Source organism: Lepidochelys kempii, chromosome 2 (assembly GCF_965140285.1).
Source record: "Lepidochelys kempii isolate rLepKem1 chromosome 2, rLepKem1.hap1, whole genome shotgun sequence".
Lineage (NCBI taxonomy): Eukaryota > Metazoa > Chordata > Testudines > Cheloniidae > Lepidochelys > Lepidochelys kempii.
The window spans coordinates 244992128-245013489 of NC_136381.1; the positions used below are offsets into that span (position 1 = coordinate 244992128).

The 21362-nt window shown below is 38.5% G+C and overlaps 1 long non-coding RNA gene across 1 annotated transcript in view; it reads left to right on the forward strand.

Moving 5' to 3' along the window:
• LOC140906080 (uncharacterized) overlaps positions 1 to 20273 on the forward strand; it is a 29062-nt gene extending 8789 nt beyond the window's left edge. The window contains exon 3 of the long non-coding RNA XR_012157037.2: positions 20042 to 20273. This is a non-coding gene — a long non-coding RNA (uncharacterized LOC140906080). The remainder of the gene's footprint in view (positions 1 to 20041) is intronic.
• Positions 20274 to 21362: the final 1089 nt, after the last annotated feature.

Below are 21362 nucleotides of genomic sequence, written 5' to 3' on the forward strand. Positions count from 1 at the left end.
AAAGAGCTGCAAAGTTAGAGACACAGTAATTTGTTAAATAAAAGCAGAGCTGAGCCTCAGCTCTGCATTCAGTGATAATGGCTTACATTTATATAGTGCCTTTTATCCAGAAGGCGCACCAAAGCATTATAAACAACAATGCAACAGAGCACAACAACATCCTAGGACATTTTAGGACAGGAACTGAATGATGCTTTATCAAATTGAAATTGCAGGAGAATTTTTTATATAGGTTTTCACATTGGAATTCAGCCAAGACATCCAGGTTAACATCCACATTTTTGTGAAGTGGCCCAGGGGAACCTTAATGAACACAGCTTTAGCCAGGACCTTGATTTTATTCCTTATCCAAGAGCAACAGCTCTTGTAACAGAGAACTCCCGAACACTATGCTGCAGCATTTGTTCAATTCAGGCTTATGGGGAGAAGTGCAATTTAGTAGATAGTAAAGCTGTTTCCTGCATCACCCATGTTTTCTTTGGAGGCCTACCAAGAACTGGTTATGCCCAACCTTTCTTAACTGGTGACAGTTGATGAAATACGGCCAAAGGTGCTCAAGTTGTAGGCGTCTAATGATTTCTCTGATATGCCTTTGTGTGTGTGGGGGGGTTGTATCTCAGAAAGTCATTCATAATTTTGTGAAGAACAGCATGAATGGCACTTTCCCACTGAATTTAAGGAACCAAGTTTTGTATTGAGAAGTTATTTTAAAAAATAGTGGGTCAAATCTTCATCTAGTGTGATTTGGCTTGGTGTCTATAAAGCAGTGGAGATCTGGGGTGAAATCCTGGCTCCACTGAAGTCAATACCAAAACTTCTATTGACTTCACATTGAGATCTTCACCTAGGGTGACCAGAGAGCAAGTGTGAAAAATCAGGACGGGGGTGGGAGGTAATAGGAGCCTATGTAAGAAAAAGCCCCAAATATCAGGACTGTCCCTATAAAATCGGGACATCTGATCACCCTATCTTCACTCATCGACCTCAAAGTCAGTCAGGCACCCCAGAGCTCCTATTTCAAAGCATAATTACCATATTGTTTGATCATCATCATGTCTTAGAGCTAATACATTATAAAATCATCCAAGGCCTGCTATTTATCACTCAGAAATGTTTACTTATTGCTTAAGGGGAATCATTTTAGACATTTATACATATACATACACATACATATATCATATACATATTATACACATACATACATCGTATGCATCTGATGAAGTGAGCTGTAGCTCACGAAAGCTTATGCTCAAATAAATTGGTTAGTCTCTAAGGTGCCACAAGTACTCCTTTTCTTTTTGCGAATATCAGCTAAGTTATAACAGTTACAAGGGGAACGAGTCTGTCATAGAGTACACATCTATGCCTCAGCTTCTCCACACAGTTTCTATTGCAGTCAAGGAGGACCTGTTCCTGCAGTCCCCTATTCTCCCAGGTCTCTATCCTACATTGAAGTCAAAGGCAAAACTCCCACTGATTTTAAGGGTGTAGGATCAGGCCTCAATTGACTTCAAAGAGAGTTTTGAATACCTGAGAGGAGGGGAGGCTTTGGTCATGGGATGCATATATATGAAAATGAGTTTGTCCCCTGGAAGTTGCAGTTTATCAGCTTATGTAAGTAGGAGAGATCATGATATAAGTCTGCAGCTTAAAATACAATAGATACTAAATACAGATACAGACAGAGATACTAAATAGATACAGACAGAGATACTAAATTATGGGATGAGTTGCAGTAAATGCTTCTGAGAATGGAATTATGTAATGGATCTGGTATGAAACAACATAAATGTATGTGATATTTGAGTTTATATCAGAGAGAGTATTATACAGGGAAAACACCGTTCTAAACCTATACCAAGAGCTTTAATCTCAATCAGGATTTTCATGATTTATATTTTATATATGTTTTATATTTTGGATGTACATAATTGAAAGGCAAAATCAAATTTGATTAAAATAATCAAAATATAGAATGACCCACTGCATTCAGGAATGCTTATTTCAAGAGGAATATTTTTGAGGAAGAAAAATAGATGAAAATCGTCATGTTTATTTTAATATAGTTATGAACATATTGTTATTGGAGTAAAATAGTACCCAGCAACCCCAATCAAATATCAGGGTCCCATTCTGCTGGACTCTGTGCAGACAAGTAGCAAAGTAGTAGAGCTGGTTGAATACAGAAAGAAATCTGTTGTGAGAAATTTCAAGATTGTTTCTATAGTGCAAGGCTCAAAACTGAGCAAGTTCTGTTTCTTTATCAAAAGTTTTCACAATGTCTATCAATTTTTAAATAGAAATTCTTATCAAATGTATTTTAAACTATGCTGAACAATTCCATATACTAAAAAATGCAATTGATAATGTTTTAAATAAAAACTGATCAAAAACATTGTGTAAACATTCATGAAATACAAGAAATGTAGATGACATCAACAATTGTTCACAAAAAGTTCCATTTGAAAAAAGGCCATTTTTCATCAGAAAAAAACTTTTTTTTTTCAGAAAAAAAGTCACTAGCCCTTCAAAGAAGACAGTTTGGGTTTGTGATAGTTAAGATAATACCATAACACAATTATATATATATATCAAACTCTGCAAGCTACAATGTACCATCCAGGGAGTACGTATAAATGTGGTGATGTGGCAGGAGACAAGTGGAACAGGAAGCAATCCCACAGCCATAACTTTCAGCTTACCAAGGCCCATTGCAGGATCAAAAAAGAAAGGACATGAGACAAAACAAAGCACAGGAACACTGTCATGTAAGGTATTTTTTATTTTATTTTGCTAAATACCATTGGGGTGTATTCTGTCCTTAGTTACACCTTCATTTACATTGATAGGCAGATTTTGACCCAATTCTCAGGTGGTATAAACCAAAGTCAATGGAACAACAGTGTTTTACACTATCTGAGGATCTGGTCCATTACCTACAAAGCCACTTTCCCAAGATGTAATTCATTTGCAAAACAACAAGTAAAGCAAGAAGTAATTTGTGCACAATGGAGAAAAAGAAAATAATTGTGAAACCTTCAAATGGTGGATAGGGAAAAAGGTCAATATTTTTGCAGCTGACTTTGTTCATTTGCATGCTCCAATCCTGCTTGTTGAAATGCTCTTAAAGTTCTCTTTGGTTTGAAGTACAACTTTTTAAACTGTGAGAAAAACCAGTTGGGGCCCAGCTGCACTCATTAGGCTGCCTGAGGGTTAACATAGCAGGTAAGCAGGCAACTTGTGGGTCCTTACTCCTGAGACTGGTCGTATGAAAAAGATACAGATGAAATTTGGCTCTAAAAAGCATCCATATAATGAGAGTGTGGGGGATGGGATGTAATGAAAATCAATAACATGTATTTATTCCATGTTTATATATATATATACACTCACACAAAGAGAGAGAGAGAGAGATTGAGAGCTCATATACAGTAGTATGGGACCAAAGTAAATATTGCAATCTTGTCCTCAACCTGGAATTCAAGTTTGCCTAATCATTCTTTCTAGTCCAGTAACTGGCACACAATATTAATATGAAATGGGCCTTCTCCTGCTTTATTTATAAATAGCCATAAAAAAAAAACAAAAAAAACTTGCAGTCACTCACACTTTCCTGTGTGTGCTTTTTTTCCCCTCATGTTGGTTGCATTGTAATGGCTCTAGAAAGGAAAATACATAGCATCTGCTGAAGGCTGTGTGATTACCTGAAATCATAATCCCCGAAAGAGAAAATACTGCATTTGCCAAACTTTCAGTCTCATCCTTTAGTCACGTGCTGCATCACCACAACAAAAAGATACTTGAGTAGACAGGAGCTCATAGTGGAAAATGTGTAAGGAACTTCATGGAGCCTGTACAAAAAAAAAAGGCCTTCAAAGTTTATTTGTGCAGCTTTTAAGACTCAGTCAGTGTTATGGTACCTCCATGAAAGAAGAAACCCCAAAGCAAAATGTTGTTAAAGCAATAAAATTCAAGCTCAAAAAAAAAAAAAAAAGAGAGAGAGAAAGGTGAGTTTGGCCTGTCAAATATCTGTAAACTAGAGCTGATGATCATTGGACTTGAAATTTAAATGTTATGATAGCCAAAAATGTGTAAAGAGATATGCCATAAACAGATGCCTTTTTATTTTGAGGACTCAGATACTAAGAGGTGAAGCAGTTCCAGATTTCAGTTCTTCTGGAAGTCCCTTCTGAAAGCCAGGAAGAAAACTAGCAAGAAATCCAATCTGGTGGTCAACAAGAACCTTAGATGCCAAGTCTTTTGGCTTTAAGGGAGGTTATTATCTGAATGATTCTCTATGAAATCTCATTACGAAGTGAGTGCGCCAAGATGAGCTAATCAACTGTAAATCACCCCCCATTACACAGATGCAACTATTTTGGAACTTTACACTGGAGTCTCATTGAATGGGCAAAAGGATAGCCAATGGAAAATGGATCGCTGATTTCATGTAAAAAAGGTCCTCCACTCACAACCAACATGACACCAAATTCACAGTATTTCAAACTATTGCTATTTAGCTTCTTAGATACTGCATGATTTTGTTTATTACCCCTAACCCACCTGAGACATGGGTTATCTTCCATATTATAAGCTAATCATCATGGGAAAAGAACCTGAAGACAATGGACTGTTTCAATATATTTTACCCAGGTGAAAATACTCTTTTAAAATTTATAACTAGACCTGGCCAAATAATTTCACACTGGTTTTTATCCTTGCAAATTTACAGGTTCAAATAAGATGAAATGATTAAAGTGGAAATCTTGGGTGCAAGAATAAAGGCTAATGTGTGAAAATCTGGCCTAGTATCTCTATCCTCTGAACTCCTCTTAGTTCCTGAGGTGATATACACACTAGAGGGGCTGTAATAATCCTCTCTGAGACTCATGATTATAAGTAAAACTTCCCCTTTGGATCAATACTTGCTCTTGATCATTATTACTCTTCAGAGGCCTAAAGAACATTGAGACTAATGTCCACCTTCTTTAGACTACTGAGGAGAATCTGTAGGCTGCTAGTGTAGCTAACCATCCTCTTCTCACACCAGCTTTTAGCAAACACACTGAAAAAGATGGTCCTAAATGTTAAATAAAAAGTCTAGCCCTGTGAAGATGGTGTGTGGGGGAGGTTCAGGATGCATGAAGACTCCTTCCCCTGCACCCCTTTGTAGGGGCCAGGCACAGACTGGGAAGTGCAAGGGCTGAGTGAAACTAGTGCCAGCAACAGTAGTAATCAAACCAAAGGGAGCAGGGAGGGGAAACAGCCCATCTAGTAAGATAGGTTTCAGAGTAAAGAGTGTTCCACCCAGTAGTGCTGTTAAGAGAGACTGAAGTCTATTTCCTGATCCCAGTTGGTGTATTCGCTCAATAACATCCAATTTTACCATTCAGTCTAGTTCAACTTTTACTTTATTTCTCAGTAGAAATGGAGTTTTACATAGTCTATGTACCTTTGGCAGCACACTGGGATCTATATCAACATGATGTATTATATCCTTACTGCATCCTAGTCCTTTGAAAAGCCCCACAAACCCCCGACCCAAGCCAACAGTTCTCAGGATCAGAGCTGTGTGTATCTTTCGACTCCAATATTACCTGGCACTAAACATGCTGGATACAAAAAGCACTAAGAACTGGATTTCACATTTTTAAGTCATATGATTATGGCAAACTGGAAAAACATGAAGGATACCACAGTATCCATGGGGTTATCCAATTTCTTGCAAATTGTTAACATGGAAAAAAATATTAGAGAATCTTCACTCTTACTTTGTGTGTGACAGTGAGTTCTGGATTAGGATTTCTAAGTATCATGACCTTTCCCAGAGGGTTACTTAAATATTTGAAGCCACAGTGATTTTAAACTATGTGTTGATATGTATCTTTATCAGGAGTCACTGTACAAATTTTGCCTATGCTGCACTCAGTAAAGATATGTTTACAGTTCATTTCATTTTCCAATTGCAGTTTATAAACATCACTTTTGCTTAAAAAACCAATAGCTCACAATGGGAAAAATGGGGGGGGTGTTTAAAAAGTGTGTTTAAAATAATATTTCCTATGTGTTTAAATATTAATCGGAAGGATATTGCCTTTAACAAGAAAAATACAGTTGGGTGAAGTACAGTAAATTATAGGAGATCCTGTGAATATTTCTTCCATTTTAATTCATGTGTGTTTTGCTCAGAGTTTTGGGTTCAACCAAAATGTGGTTCCGTCCAGGTCCAGGAACTGGCCTAGGTTTGCTGGAAACTATGTTCAAGTTTTCTTAAAAGTGTTCTGAATTGTTAGTAAACCTTGCAGCAAACCTTGGCTGTTTTTTTTTAGAGCCTGAATCTACAAACAGCTAAGCATCCTCACCTCCCATAAAGCTCCTAGCCTTGAAAGACCAGGCACTTTGGACTTCATCCAAAGTCCACTGAAGTCCATAAAAAAACTCCTTTGGTTCAATGGGCTTTGGATCAGGCCCTTGGTACATAACAAAACCTGAACCAAGCAAGCTTCACAGTTCCTAATGGAAACTGTACAATACCCTCGAAGTGAATGTTTTACATTTTGCTTCTCTGCAGCAGATCCAAGTATGATATACAAAATAATCAAATTTCAAAATGAGTCACATATGTCCCAATTCAGCAAAGCATTTAAGCACATGCTTAACTTTAAGCACACACTGAAGTCCATCCCCCATTCAGCATTTACGCATGTGCCTGACATTAAGCATGTTTTTAAATGCTTTGCTGAATCAGGTAAAATTAAAAATAAATATGTAAAAATCTGCAAAATAGCAGAATTCTCATGGACCGATAAATCCTAACAAGCTTTCTCATGTTCAGCATCGGAATCCAGACTTCAATTCAACAAAACATTTTAAGTATGTTAAGCAACGTGACTGTGTATGTGCCTAAGTGTTTTGCTGAATTGAGGCCTCAGTTCTTGAGTTGGATGGTTTGGGGGGTTACAGCCACAGATCCATATCACTGTTGCTGATCAAAAGAGGGATTTTATGACTAAAGAGCAAACAAAAGCTGAGAAAAAGTTAAAGCAAAATCAGCACTCCCCACTCCCCATGTACCTTGTCCACCCCCTTCCAATTCAAGCACTGTCAGAAAAAAAATTGCAATACATAATAGGAATACAAGTGTGCCAGCAAGCAGCTGTTAGTAAGGAAAAAGCTTTGAGCTGAAAATAGGGAAGGGGTATAAGGAGAGATGAGAAAATGTGAGGGGTGGGAGGGAAAGGGGAAATCAATTTCAAAGACATTTTTTCATATGGCATCAATTATAGAGAAATGAGGAAATTGGAGAGCAAGTTGAAACAACTGAGATGGAGGAGTTGCCAAATGTGGCAGATATATTGTAGAGACAATAAAATAATTCCAGGGGGTTTACTGAGAAACACCGCAGTGTGTGTGTGTGTGAGTGAAAGAGAAAGAGAGAGAGAGAGAGAGAGAGATGTGTGAAAAGGTCACAGATGGTGCACAGTTTCACAGCCTCAGAAAATCCAGAAAGAAAAAAAAAAAAAAAGGAAAGAAAAGAAAAGAAAAGAAAAGCCACTTAATCACATTGTACAAAAATCCATACAGTTCTGGTTTTATAGTAACTGTCTAGGATATATGTATCCACAAAACAGACAGGAAAGCCCCTCGTCACATTTCTTAATTCAGTGCTTAGGGAAAGGGAAAAAAGGAAAGATTGCAGGTTGAACATTTCCCCTATTGTTTGGTTTTTTTTTTTTTTTTTTTCAAATTCCTCTCTCTGTATTTTTCTCTCATTTGCCTGATTACCTGACACCATATTTTGTTTTACTGAAACCAAGTGGATAACCCAGGAACAGCATTTGTGTTGTGTTTGGTTTTTTTTAATCTGATCATACTGAAATTCCTCACTGAGTGGAAGTAATCCTGTGTGATACAAAGGCAGCAGGAGACCCAGTGAAACAAAGAGGATTGTAGTACCTATCTGTTAGACCTATCTGCACAGGTTATTTGAATGATTGATGCAGTAGAGTTACCTGCCTGGGCCTCTTAATCCAGAAAGACTGAAACCACTTTCCTTTTTTTTTTTTTTTTTTTTTTAAAGTACACTTGCCCACACAGTAGTTTCTCTCTTAGGCTTTGTCTTCACTGACACAAAGGTGGTATTTTTTAGTTTGAGATAACAAATGCTTGATAGCTATCTCAGTGTAAAATCCTAAATGGAGACAAAGCTTCTGTAGTTTTTATCTCGTAGGTAGCTAAGTGAGGTCAGTACTGTACCTCCCACCTGTTCTTGACCTCACCTAGTTTACCTCAGTTCCTTGCCTCCACTGTGTTTTTACAGCAGGATAGCTAACACATGTTAGTTATCCCATGAGGGAAAAAACAACAACCCTATTTTTCTCTTTGAAGATGAAAACTTAGAAACACTCCAGAACTTGCAGGGCCTAGAACATGTCTTCTGTCTATTGATAGGATATAGGGAGATGTGTTTTAACAGAGCAGGTTAACATTTGTGACTCTGATGCCAGAAAAAGTTGTTAAGCATGTTAACTAAATGGATTTATTTATCTATAATGGTGTTGTTAATCAGCAATCTATGTAGCTAGCAAAGGGATAAGCCTAAAGGACTGACTTAAATTCAGCTGAGTTTAAGAAAGTTAATAAAGCCCAGGATTAGAGGTCTGCAGAACCAGTGTCATGACTGGTAGGTATTGGTGTACACAAAACTTATCAGGAGAGCTCATAGGGCCAAATTCTGCCCTCAGATATCTGTGCAAAACTACCTCTGGAGTTGATATGTGTCTTTCTGTGTGTCTGACTGAGGATACTAGGAACAGACCATGAAGGCTTTTAGCTCTAGGTCACCTGGATCAAAACATCCCATGCTTGTAACAACTGGAAGTTGTAAGTCTGATGGATGTTCAGTAGCCTATCCTATGTGAAATCAGTTCTTATTCCAGTTTCTTATGAAGAAATGTTCATATTACTAACCATCATTGCAGCTGGCAGTAAGTGATGTTTTTTATTAAAATTAGGCTCAGAAGAGAGAGGTCCGGGACTGAAAGAGTCATTGAAAATTAACTACGTTTTCACCCCTGTATATAAAGTGCCTTTTGTTCAAGATCACTGGTAGGGCAATCATAGAACCATAGAAGTGTAGGACTGGAAGGGATCTCATTAAGTCATCTATTCCATTCCCCTGCAATCAATGCAGGACTAAGTATTATCTAGACCATTCCTGACAGGTGTTTGTCTAACTTGCTCTTAAAAATCTCCAATGATGGAGACTCCACAACCTCCCTAGGCAATTTATTCCAGTGCTTAACCACCCTGACAGTTAAGAATTTTTTCCTAATGTCCAACCTAAACCTCCCTTGCTGCAATTGAAGCCCATTGCTTCTTGTCCTGTCATCAGAGGTTCAGAAGAACAATTATTCTCCCTCCTCCTCCTTGTAACAACCTTTTATGTACTTGACTGTTATCATGTCCCCTTTCAATCTTCTCTTTTCCAGACTAAACAAACCCAATTGTTTCAATCTTCTCTCATAGGTCATGTTTTCTAGACCTTTAATCATTTTTATTGCTCTTCTCTGGATTTTCTCCAATTTGTCCACATCTTTCCTGAAATGTGGTGCCCAGAACTGGACACAGTATTACAGTTGAAGCCTAATTTGCCTGGAGTAGACGGAAGAATTACTTCTCATGTCTTGCTTACAACACTCCTGCTAATACATCCCAGAATGAAGTTTGGGTTTTTTTTTTGCAACAGTGTTACACTGCTGACTCATATTTAGCTTGTGCTCCACTATGACCCCCAGATCCCTTTCTGCAGTACTCCTTCCAAGGCAGTCATTTCCCATTTTGTATGTGTACAACTGATTGTTCCTTCCTAAGTGGAGTATTTTGCATTTGTCCTTATTGAATTTCATCCTATTTACTTCAGACCATTTCTCCAGTTTGTCCAGATCATTTTGAATTTTAATCCTATCCTCCAAAGCACATGCAACCACTCCCAGCTTGGTATTATCCGCAGACTTCATAAGTGTACTTTCTATGCCATTATTTAAACCATTGATGAAGATATTGAACAGACCAGACCCAGAACTGATCCCTGTGGAACCCCACTCATTATGCCCTTCAGCATGAGTGTGAACCACTGATAACTATTCTCTGGGAATGGTTTTCCAACCAGTTTTGAGCCCACTTTTTAGTAGCTCCATCTAGGTTGCATTTACCTAGTTTGTTTATGAGAAGGTCATGCGAGACAGTATCAAAAGCTTTACTAAAGGCTAGATATACCACATCTACCACTTTCCCCCTATTCACAAGGCTTGTTACCTTGTCAAAGAAAGCTATCAGGTTGGTTTGACATGATTTGTTCTTGAGAAATCCACGCTGACTGTTACTTATCACCTTATTGCCTTCTAGATGTCTGCAAATTGATTGCTTAATTATTTGCTCCATTATCTTTCCGGATACAGAAGTTAAGCTGACTGGTCTGTAATTCCCCAGATTGTCCTTATTTCCCTTTTTATAGATTTTATATTTTCCCTTTTCCAGTCCTTTGGAACCTCTCCCATCTTCCATGACTTTTCAAAGATAATCACTAATGGCTCAGATATTTCCTCAGTCAGGTCCTTGAGTATTCTGGGATGTATTTCATCAGGCCCTGCCGACTTGAAATCATCTAACTTGTCTAAGTCATTTTTAACTTGTTCTTTCCCTATTTTAGCCTCAGATCCTTCCTCATTTTTGCTATGTTAGACATCTGATCATGGCTAACCTTTTCGGTAAAACAAAAACAAAAGAGACATTTAGCACATCTGCCATTTCCACATTTTCTGGTATTGTTTTTCCCCTTCATTGAGCAATGTGGGAAACTTGCAATGCTTCTGGTGTCTTTTGTGGATTGAAATAGGTCTTCATGTTCTTGGACTATCAATCAAAACCATTTTGTGATTCAAAAATGCAAACCAGAAATAAGAGCAGTAAGGAATAAGGTTCGATAGTTGGTCCATAAATTAACTGAGAAGGTCAGTAAGGATTCTCACGATTTCTAAAGTAAAAAGAGAGAAACTGATAGAGAGAAACATGTCAATGCAATGATAATTGGTTCCCCTATATTAAACTAACCACTTTATTGATGATGATGATGGATAATTATAAAATGACTACGTGATTTAGGAGCCTAAATTCTATTTACAAAATGGGATCCTCATGACACTGTGCTCCTAAATCATTTAGGTGCTTTTGAAAATTTTACCCACATTACTCAAAATTTGACTAGGCACTTTAAAAACTGTACAAGGACAGATGTCTGTTCTGCAAAATTTACAACTGAAGGGAATGACTGTGTTCTGGACTACTCTGTTGTACATCCAGTGAAACTCATTCATCATATAGTAGAAGTACTATGGGTTTATGCTGCTGTAATTGAGTTCAGAATCTGTCCCTAAAGAGAGCAACAGCTCAGCAGCTATATGTGCCCAAAGAACAAAGCACATCCAACCTCTTTGGGAATTAATCTGCATTAAAATTAGGATTAAGCATATCTATTTTCTTAATATGCATATTTGCTTAATTATTATTTTCTTAATATGCATATTTACTCATTTTAACCCAGACACAATATGGACAAACATATGAGACATTCTTTGCTCTGCAGATATTGTAGGGCTAAGCTATGGTTCCCTTCCTCAAGCAACTATCCCTTAGCGGACTTGATCCTATAGAGTGCAGAGCAACAACCTAGAGATACAGAAGACCATTAATTCCCATTTACTCCATTGAGAAAGTGCTCGGCCCCCTTAGAGATTCCTCAGTATGTTGGAAGATGAAACCGTGCTGTGAATAAGGCATTTACAATCTGGCCCTTAACATATAATATTACAACCCAACAAGCTTTCTCCTATATTATGTTGTCAAGTGTGTTAACATTACACAGTGCATTTATGTGTTCCTCTTGCGATAGGAATTTAGAAACATTGCTGAACTGCAGATAGTATTTTCCCCTGATGCTGAAGTGTTTCTGAAGTGTATTTTTATACTGACCAAACTCCCCACTGTAAAAATAGAACTGGTAAAACAGCACTGAATGTGTAAAACATTGTGGGTAAGACTAAATTGCCATGTAAGGCAATTGAAATGTAAGGAAAGTTAGCTCCAAAAACACTGAGTTTAGCAACAAGAATCTGAAAAGGTAGAGAAAATTCCACTTTTATCAGCTGTAAATTTGAAAGCAATTCATAAACTTCAGTGGTTTGGGAAAGCTCTTTCAAAAGTGTGTAAAAAAAAAAAAGTTCTTAATGCCAGTAATAAATGACAGCCGTGGAATTTGGCAGCAATGTTTCAGGCATCCTCATGCAATGGATGAATATTTCCCTCAGATTAATTCACGTTTCATCATGTTACCAGGGAGAATGATAATAAGGGTTCTTCCCTCAAGCTTGTCATGTATAAAATATTGTAGCCACTCCGTAACATTAAAAGGGAGAGTGAGACTGGACACTGCTTAAAAAAAAAAAGGCAGACCTAAACTCTGCAAAGGTAACATCGTCAGCATGAAATGTGGAACTAATTCTTAGTGACAGCTGTTCTCATGCTTTACCTTGAGACATTTGGATGTAAATGTCAACACGGTGGGATCTTACTCCTTCCCCAAGTATTCACCATGAAGATGGTGCGTACTTTCTCTAAGGAAAAAAAATGCATATGCTGCAAATATGAAATGGGTATGATGTTCAGTAAGGAGATCTCCCATCAGAAAAATAATCATCCATGGTAATCATCCATATTTTTCTTTACCCCCTGAAATTTCAAAGTGAAATAATCTTACGTGAACAATATCAACTAAAGGTACATCTATACTGAAATAAAAGAGCTGTGGCATGGTTATGGTTGGCCTGGCTCAGCTGATGCTGGCTTATGGGCCTTTGGCTGCAAGGCTAATTACTGCAGTATAAACAGTCAGGCTTGGCCTGGACCCTGGGTTCTGGAACCCTTCCCCTCATGTGGTCCCAGAGCTCAGGCTCCAGCCCCAGACCAACATCCACACAGCAATTTTACAGCGCCACAGCCTGAGCCCCATTAGCCAGAGTCAGCTGACCTGGGCCAGCCCCTGGAGTTTAATTGTAAACACACGTTAAGTGTGCAACAATACCGTCTACTAATGAACCCACCTTCTACAGAATTTGACCTGGCATATTTAATTGCAAAGATGCTTGAGAACAGAGAGTGCACACTGAAAGATTGATCCTGCCCTCTATGTTCTCTGTATGTCTTTAAAAAGTCTGCTACTGTGGTTATGCATGCATGCTTAGCAGCTACTTCTGAAGACAGGGCCTGAACCAAACCCCAAAGAAGTCAAGGAGAATCCTTTAACTACAATGGTCTTCAGATCAGGTACATCTGTGGCAATGTGTGTATCCTGCTTGGTGAAACAAATTAGCAACTCCCTTGTACTTTAAAAAGTGATTAGTCAAGAAACCTGCCTGCATTAGCCCTCACCGTGAAAAATGTTACTGACCCCTGCATTAGGGAATTAATCATAAATTAAAGCTGTTTTATTATTTTAATCCTTCAGTAAGATGAAATTTTTATTCTCCGTCTGTATTCGCTTGTACTCTGAAAAGTCCTTTAAATGAGAAGGTTAAAGCGTGACTTGATTAGTCTATAAGTACCTACATGGGGAACAAATATTTAATAATGGACTCTTCAAACTAGCACAGAAGAATAAAATATGATCCAATGGCTGGAAGTTGAAGCTAGACAAATTCAGACTAGAAATAAGGCATAATTTTTTTACCTGAAAGAATAATTCATCATTGGAACATATTACCAAGGGTCCTGGTGGAATCTCCATTACTCACCATTTTTAAGTCCAGATACGATATTTCTTCTAAAAGATCTGCTCTAGGAATTATTTGGAGGAAATGTTATGTCCTGTGTTATGCAGGATGCCAGATGAGATGATCACAATTGTTCACTTCTGGCTTTGGAATCTATAAGAATAATTGAACAAGGGAAGTGATAATTATCCATCTCCAGGTCTTCAAAGCAAGACTGGAAGTCTTCAAAGCAAGACTGGAAGTCTTTCTGGAAGATAAGCTTTAATTAAACATCTAAGATGTTGGGGTAACTGAGTGAAATTCTGTTATACAGGAGGTTGGACAAGATGATCTAATGGTCCCTTCTGGTCTTGGAATCTTTGAAACTATGAATACAGTATTTGTGATTATGATAATAATTCTTTGCTCCTACTTTAGTCTGTTTAGATTGTAAGCTCTTTGGAGCAAGGACTGTCTCTTAGTAAGTTCCTGTACAGCACAATGGGGCCAGGATTACATCAGGGACTTTTGGTGCTATTGTAATACAAATAATTAAAATAATAATATAGGAGCATTCTTCGTTTTCTTGGTGTGAATGGTCTCAGAACTGAATTTATCCTGTATCAGGCATCCAAAGAGATTAGCCCTCCAGTTTGTAACTAGACATATTAAGTGCACCAGTCACTCCTAGGGATTTTCAGTTTTTCAAAACAGACTCAAATAAAATACTCAAAATGTGCATACCAAGCCCTATTTAAAAACACACCCTTACCAGCTATGGATTTGGATTATTGTGGCTTTAATTGTTCCTTGTGATTTTGAGCCAATATAAACCTGGCCATCAAAATTTTCGCCTGTAAAGCAGAATAATTGGTAGATGGTGTTTATTTTTATCTTTCTCCTTTCCCTTTTTCACCTCAGCTCAGGCACCCATCTTTCACCAACCTCCCTCTGGCTAAAGTAAAATGTGAAAGCCTGTGTTTCCAGCTGACGCCACTCTGTGTAGCCATTGGCTTAAGGGAATGCTAATGCTAAGCCAGCTGAGGATGTAGTCACTGTCTGTTCTATCATCCTGAGTACTAAAGCTTGCTGACTTCCTCTACTTTGCCATGGACCTGTGACTGCTGACCAAAGTCTTGAACTTCGGCCTACGGTTGTGTACCTGGCATCTATATTTCCTCTTAGTCACTTCTTAGCCTGTCAGTATGGGGTGTGATCCTTTTTGATATTCATGGAGGCAAAACTCAACCTACACTTGTTTGACATGTGGCAGAACAGGTTGGGTGTGCCAGTTAACCTTGGTGCAACCTATCCTCTGAACTTATTTCTCAGTGTGACCTACGGATCTTTTAGTATCAGTCATATACTCTTATGGAAAAACCTCACTGTAAAAATCAAACTCAGGAAAATGTAGCTCAGCCAAGGATCTTCAGAATAAAAATGTGGCTAGAACAGTGCTAGCACCGTAGACCGGTAATCACTATTAGTACTTACAGAAACAGAGAACTAGAAGGATAGTGAGTAGAAGCAATTATTGGGCTTTTCGGAGCCAATCTGAGGAGAATATTAAGCTGCCTTCCTGCATTCTGGTATCTGGCTTCTGCAGGATTCTACTTGGCTATCAGCTTCCCCATGAAGCCAGCTCAGACTTTGTAGATGGAGTCCGAGATCGTGGACCCTTCCTGAAAGCTGCTGTTTTTTTAATGCCATCTGCCCCTTGGGAGTCCATGCCCATGATTCTTCTTGGTCAGACACTTAATGCTGTTGCATAATAGGTAGGGCCCTACCAAATTCACGGTCCATTTTGGTCAATTTCACAGTCATGGGATTTTTAAAATGGTAAATCTCATGATTTCAGCTCTTTAAATCTGAAATTTTATGGTGTTGTAATTGTAGGGGTCCTGACATAAAAAGGAGTTGGGGCGGGGGGGTCGCAAGCTTATTGTAGGGAGGTTGTGGTACTGCTATCCTTATTTCTGTGCTGCTGCTGGCGGCAGTGCTGCCTTCAGAGCTGGGCAGCTGGAGTGTGGTTGCTGCTGGCTGGGAGCCCAGCTCTGAAGGCAGAGCTGCTGCCAGCAACAGTGCAGAAGTAATGGTAGCATGGTATGGTAGGTCACCCCATTCTGAAGTCAGCACAGAAGTAAGGCTGGCAATACCGTGACCCCCTTGTGACAAATAGCCTTGTGACAGCCCTGCAACTCCCTTATGGGTCAGGACCCCCAATCTGAGAAATGCTGGTCTCCCCCCCCCCCCCCCCCCCCGTGAAATCTGTATAGTATAGGGTAAAAGTACACAAAAGACCAGATTCCACGGGAGGAGACCAGATTTCACGGTCCGTGATGCATTCTTCACAGCTGTGAATGTGGTAGAGCCCTCATGATAGGATGATGTTTGCATTTTTTCGTAAAGATTCTTTTCTTGAAGGACCTCTGTCTGCTGCAACTTGTACACGCATTGGGCCAAGTTTGCTGTCCTGCATTCACATGAATATTACCTCACTCTGTTCATAGGCCTATTCACTTAACTGGCATTGCTTAAAGAGTAAATTACTACTCAACAAGAATAAGCATAGCAGAACCTCATTCACTATTTTGGGTTCAGTCAGTGGATGCTGATGCAGCTGCTGTGGGCAAGCTTCAGTTTTCATCCTAGTAGTTCACCCAGCTCTAATTCTGACTCTTTTATGTTTTACAGAAATTGAACTAGCAGGTCATTTCTTCTTCAGTTGTCCTAAACACAGCTTAAATTAATGGACTCCCCTTTGATCAACACTGAAAATTAATTTCAGAGCATAAAAACTCTTAGTTGCACCTTTCTCCATAAAGATCTAGCTTTTACATGCTTCTCAAAGCTTCTTTATTTAGTAGTAATTGTAGTGGAAGAGGTGCTTAAGCCATTATGGTCAATAACTCATCTATTTGAAAAGGCTGAGTTTAATCAAAACAGGTGCAGCACCCTCACTGCTGCATACTTTATCGCTGATGAGTTTTTTCCCATGTGCTGTCTAATTACAACACAGGCAGCAATCCAATACATTAACGCTCTAGATTGGCGTGTTAGTCATGAGCGGCCCACTAAAAAGTAGGTAAGCAGGGTTAGAGGACAACTATGTGTATCATATATATGTGGAAAAGAAGGAAGAAATGAAGGAAGAAAAATGGCTCATTCGGGTAGCGAAGGGAGTTGTTGCAGTTGCTGTAACAGTCCAATTTGTTTTTCTTTGCTGACTCATATAAAAGGAAAGGTGTTCATTAACATATATACAGGGTACACAAAATCTGAGATACTTTCTATTAAATATTTTAAATCATCAAAAATTGTGTGATCTGGTACAGTAGCATACACTGGGCTAGATTCACCCCATTCAGGTGCACTAATACATAAATTAGGCCCCAGTTCAGCAAGGCTTTAGCTTTAGCTTGTGGCTTAATCAAAAGCCTACTGGGCCTGATCCAAAATCCATTGAAGTCATTGGGAGTCTAATTACTCCAATGAGTTTTGGATCAGGCCTACAGTAAAGACCAATACACCCTGTGGGGATTCAACCCAGGGGGAACACAGGTCATGTTTCCATCACTACCAGCCCTGCCCAGTGGGTTATGCTGGAGAAAAGTTATTTTAATTTCTGCTTTGAATTTGAATTTGAGACATTTGAATTTCTCCACCTCACTCCTAGAGGATTTGATCCCCTGTCCCCTCCCAGGGGCAAGTCTGTACCCTGAAATGAACTTGTCCCATTATGTATTATTTCCAGTTTAATGGCTAATTAATTTCAAAGTTATTGTCTTATACCATCTACTTTCTTTAGCACAAAGTCAGACTATTTTTTATAATATCCTGTATCTATTTAACTTGCTGCCATGCCTGTTTTATGTATACTGCATGTCTCATCAAATTATATATATATATGAGGACATGTGAAATATATGTCTCTATTAGAAAACATTGGCAAGAGAGAAGATTTCTACTTTGGAAAGTTAAAAATAAAACTATCCAGTCCTTTTAATATGTCTCAAATTTCTATGCCCATTAGTAACATTTATACTTTTACAGTCTGAGGTCCTAACACTTATGCATGTGCTTAACTTTATTCATGACCCTCTGAAAACAATAGGGTTAATCAGACAAGTACATGTACATATTTGGAGAACTGGAGCCTAAAAACAATGATGTGGATCAAATCTTTTACTTCAAGACAGAAGATTACCAATTGGGGAAGAGGGGTATAAGGATGGAATTTTGACTCAGGTGCAACGTTGTACGTTAGGGAAAGTGCATTACAAAGTGGGAAGTAAAGCGACTGAATAATATTTGATGAACATTTGTAATGATTTCCTTTGTTTAAATATATATTGTTTCACTAATTTTTTCCATCATTTGACCCACATCTCATATGGAATTTTTGCCTTCTGCTGTGATATCAGCCATTGGTTACTACTGAAGAAAGGATATCAGCATTAGACAGACGAATGGGATGGTGTCGACTGTGTTCCTAAAAAAGCCAACAAACAGCAACAATCTCAGAATAAATCAGATCAGGAGCACTGTAAATAAGGAACACATTCTTTATGCCTATTTATTCAGAGCTTTTTCCGAGTGCAATTTTGTAATCTCCCATAATTTACCGTATAAAACCATGGAACTCTTTTATAATCCACCAGTTTCATTCTGCGACCTACCAAGATGTGGTACTGGTTTCGCAACTTCAGGACCTCTATCTTTTCCCACAATCTCACAGTTTCAGAAGAACTTTCATTAACAAGATGACTCGTGTTTCTACAAGCCTCAACATTTCTGTTCCCATATGTTAGCAAACCACATGGAGAGGAAAACTACTAACTAAGTTGTTTCTCAGGAGGCCGGGTGAGGCATACCCTTGGAAAGTAACGTTGTGAGCCAAGGACAGTTTGTATAAGTGCACTTCATTGAGTACATTTTTCACTCCACAGAGAAACTGCCCTCTGGCAGATTCCTCCCATGTTTTCTCAGCACACCCATAAATCTTGAAACCCCTCCCACAGAAAAAAATAATAAATGATACATACTGAGAGGCAAGCATAGCAAATCAGTTAATATGGTCTTTTATTAAAGACAGATGAATGTGTGGGATGGTGCTGGAGAAAAACATCACAGGCTTCTTGCTGACTAAGTCTTTTGACACTTAGGTTTTATTATTCAATAGATCCATCCTTTGAATGTTTAAAAAGAAAACAACAATCTTTCTGAAACTATAGAAATAAAAACACTTAAAACGTACGGATCCTTTTTACCTACCACAGGATAAGTAAACAGGCCTTCCAGGGTAAGTTCCCAATTCCAGAGTTTAAAGAGATCCCTGTAGTGAACAGTGCTGACAAAGTGTATCTACATCATCCATTCATTAAGCTGCATTACTTTTTTTTAGTGCCGCTGCTGCTGAAGCCAACTGTGTGAGTGCAGTGCATTCGCTCTGGAAGGATTTGCGCTCTATCATGCACTGGGGAGAAATAACTGTTGAGTGCAATTTAACTCTCTAAGTTGGAGGGAAAAATGAATAGTAATTACTCCTGCTCACTTCTCTTTCAGGAAATATGTGTTTTAAAGGTTCAAGTAACTACTAAAGTAGTTGCATGCAGATTTCAAAGATCTTTGAACAGTTTGAAATTCATGATATTTGCAGCCTCACAAGAACCCCTGGCTGCTAAAATGGCTTTGGACCCACTATTTACTGTTCATAAATCAGGCATGACTGAAATGCTGAACAGAAGTCTAAGTCGCTCCAATCATCTGATTCTCTAAACGCGGCTCATGATAATATCCATTATTGAAGCCTTCTTTAATGCAAGGAAATCCTTTACACTTGTCATTATATGCTGTGCACCACGTAAGACTGCTGCTTAGATTTTCTAATGCACACAGCCAATCTTCCCTAATTGGGGTTGGATTATTTGTGGCCCTAAGCCTGAACACTGATGTGGAGAAGTTTATTCAACATTCTCCAATTCCAGCTACTGGGATAATATGGATTTTATGTAGATCTCAATTGTTAATCTGCTATATCATGAAGCAGAGCTAGTAGGGAAAAAAATGTCCACACTTTTTTTTCTAAACTAAAATGGTCATATTTCAGTTTTTCAATAAAAAAATGAACCTGAACAATTTTTTTTTGTTGAAAAACAATGTGATGAAAAAATATGAAATTGTTCTTTTTTCTTTTTGAATATTTCTAATGAACATGTTCAATGTTTTCCCACCAGCTCTACTACGGATATGGAAAAAAATATGGCAGAGAAATGAACAGAATGACAGAGATGTGAATGCTGAAGATTTTCCTTAAGACAGGGATTCCCAAACTGGCCCAAGGACCACCTTGTGGTCTAAAGAGCCTTCGCTGATGACGGAGACCTGGGTGGTGATATGCTGTGGTTCTCCTCCTAGTTTTCAGCTGCTAAGTGCTATTGAAAGACAACTAAAAATATATGATATACTTTCTCTATATTACTTTTCCACAAAATTGCTGTCGTTGCTGTAGTTGCTGATTGCTGTAGTTGCCACAGGGATGTGATGCGCTTGCAAATCAGAGTGGTGGAGATACGCACATTCATGGTTCAGAGGAAAGGTGATGAAAATGACTGATTAGAAGTGGAGATGGTCCATGAGACAACTTCTGAATTAAAATGTAGTTCACTCTATGAAAAAGTTTAAGAATCCCTATGGCCCAGTTATAATCTCTTCCTCCTTCTCCATAAGGGTCCCATTCTGATCAACTTGTTCATATGCGTAGTCTCATTGATTATAATGAGGCTGCTGGTTTAACTAAAATGAGCAAGATTTGCTCCTAGGTATGGACACCTTGAATGATCACATCAGTAGAAAGGGAGGACTTGTGGCACCTTAGAGACTAACACATTTATCTGAGCATAAGCTTTCATGAGCTACAGCTCACTTCATCGGATGCATCACGAAAGCTTATGCTCAGATAAATGTGTTAGTCTCTAAGGTGCCACAAGTGCTCCTTTTCTTTTTGCGAATACAGACTAACACGGCTGCTACTCTGAAACCTATCACTAGAAAGTGCACCCATCTACATGTAAATGGTTTGATTTTTTTACTTTACCCACAATTCATACTTCTGTTTTACGTAATAGAGACCAAAGTAACTTTCAGTTCCTGAATCAGTACTACAGACTGTAGCAACCTGGCCATAATTTTAGCCATTTGCACAATGAGGAAACAATAATTGTCCATACATCTGTGTCACTGTTATTTCTATTTCCTGACACAGTGATCCCCATTCTGCTCCCATTGAAGTCAATGGCAAAATTGCAGTTGGAACTTTAACTACAGTGGACTGAAAAACCAATCATAGTGTAATAACCACCTAGAGACATTACTGACCATGGTGTAAGAAATAATTCAGTGTTCTTTATGAGGAACCTAAAGGATTGCTAGCTGTAAGCGATTTCCAGATAACTTTGGGCTTCCCAGCTATGTTGGCAGCTTTCGGAGCACCATTGCTTTGCATTGTGCTTCAGACCTGCCTAAGAACAAAAGTGTGTTGCGGTGGGAAGCACTGTT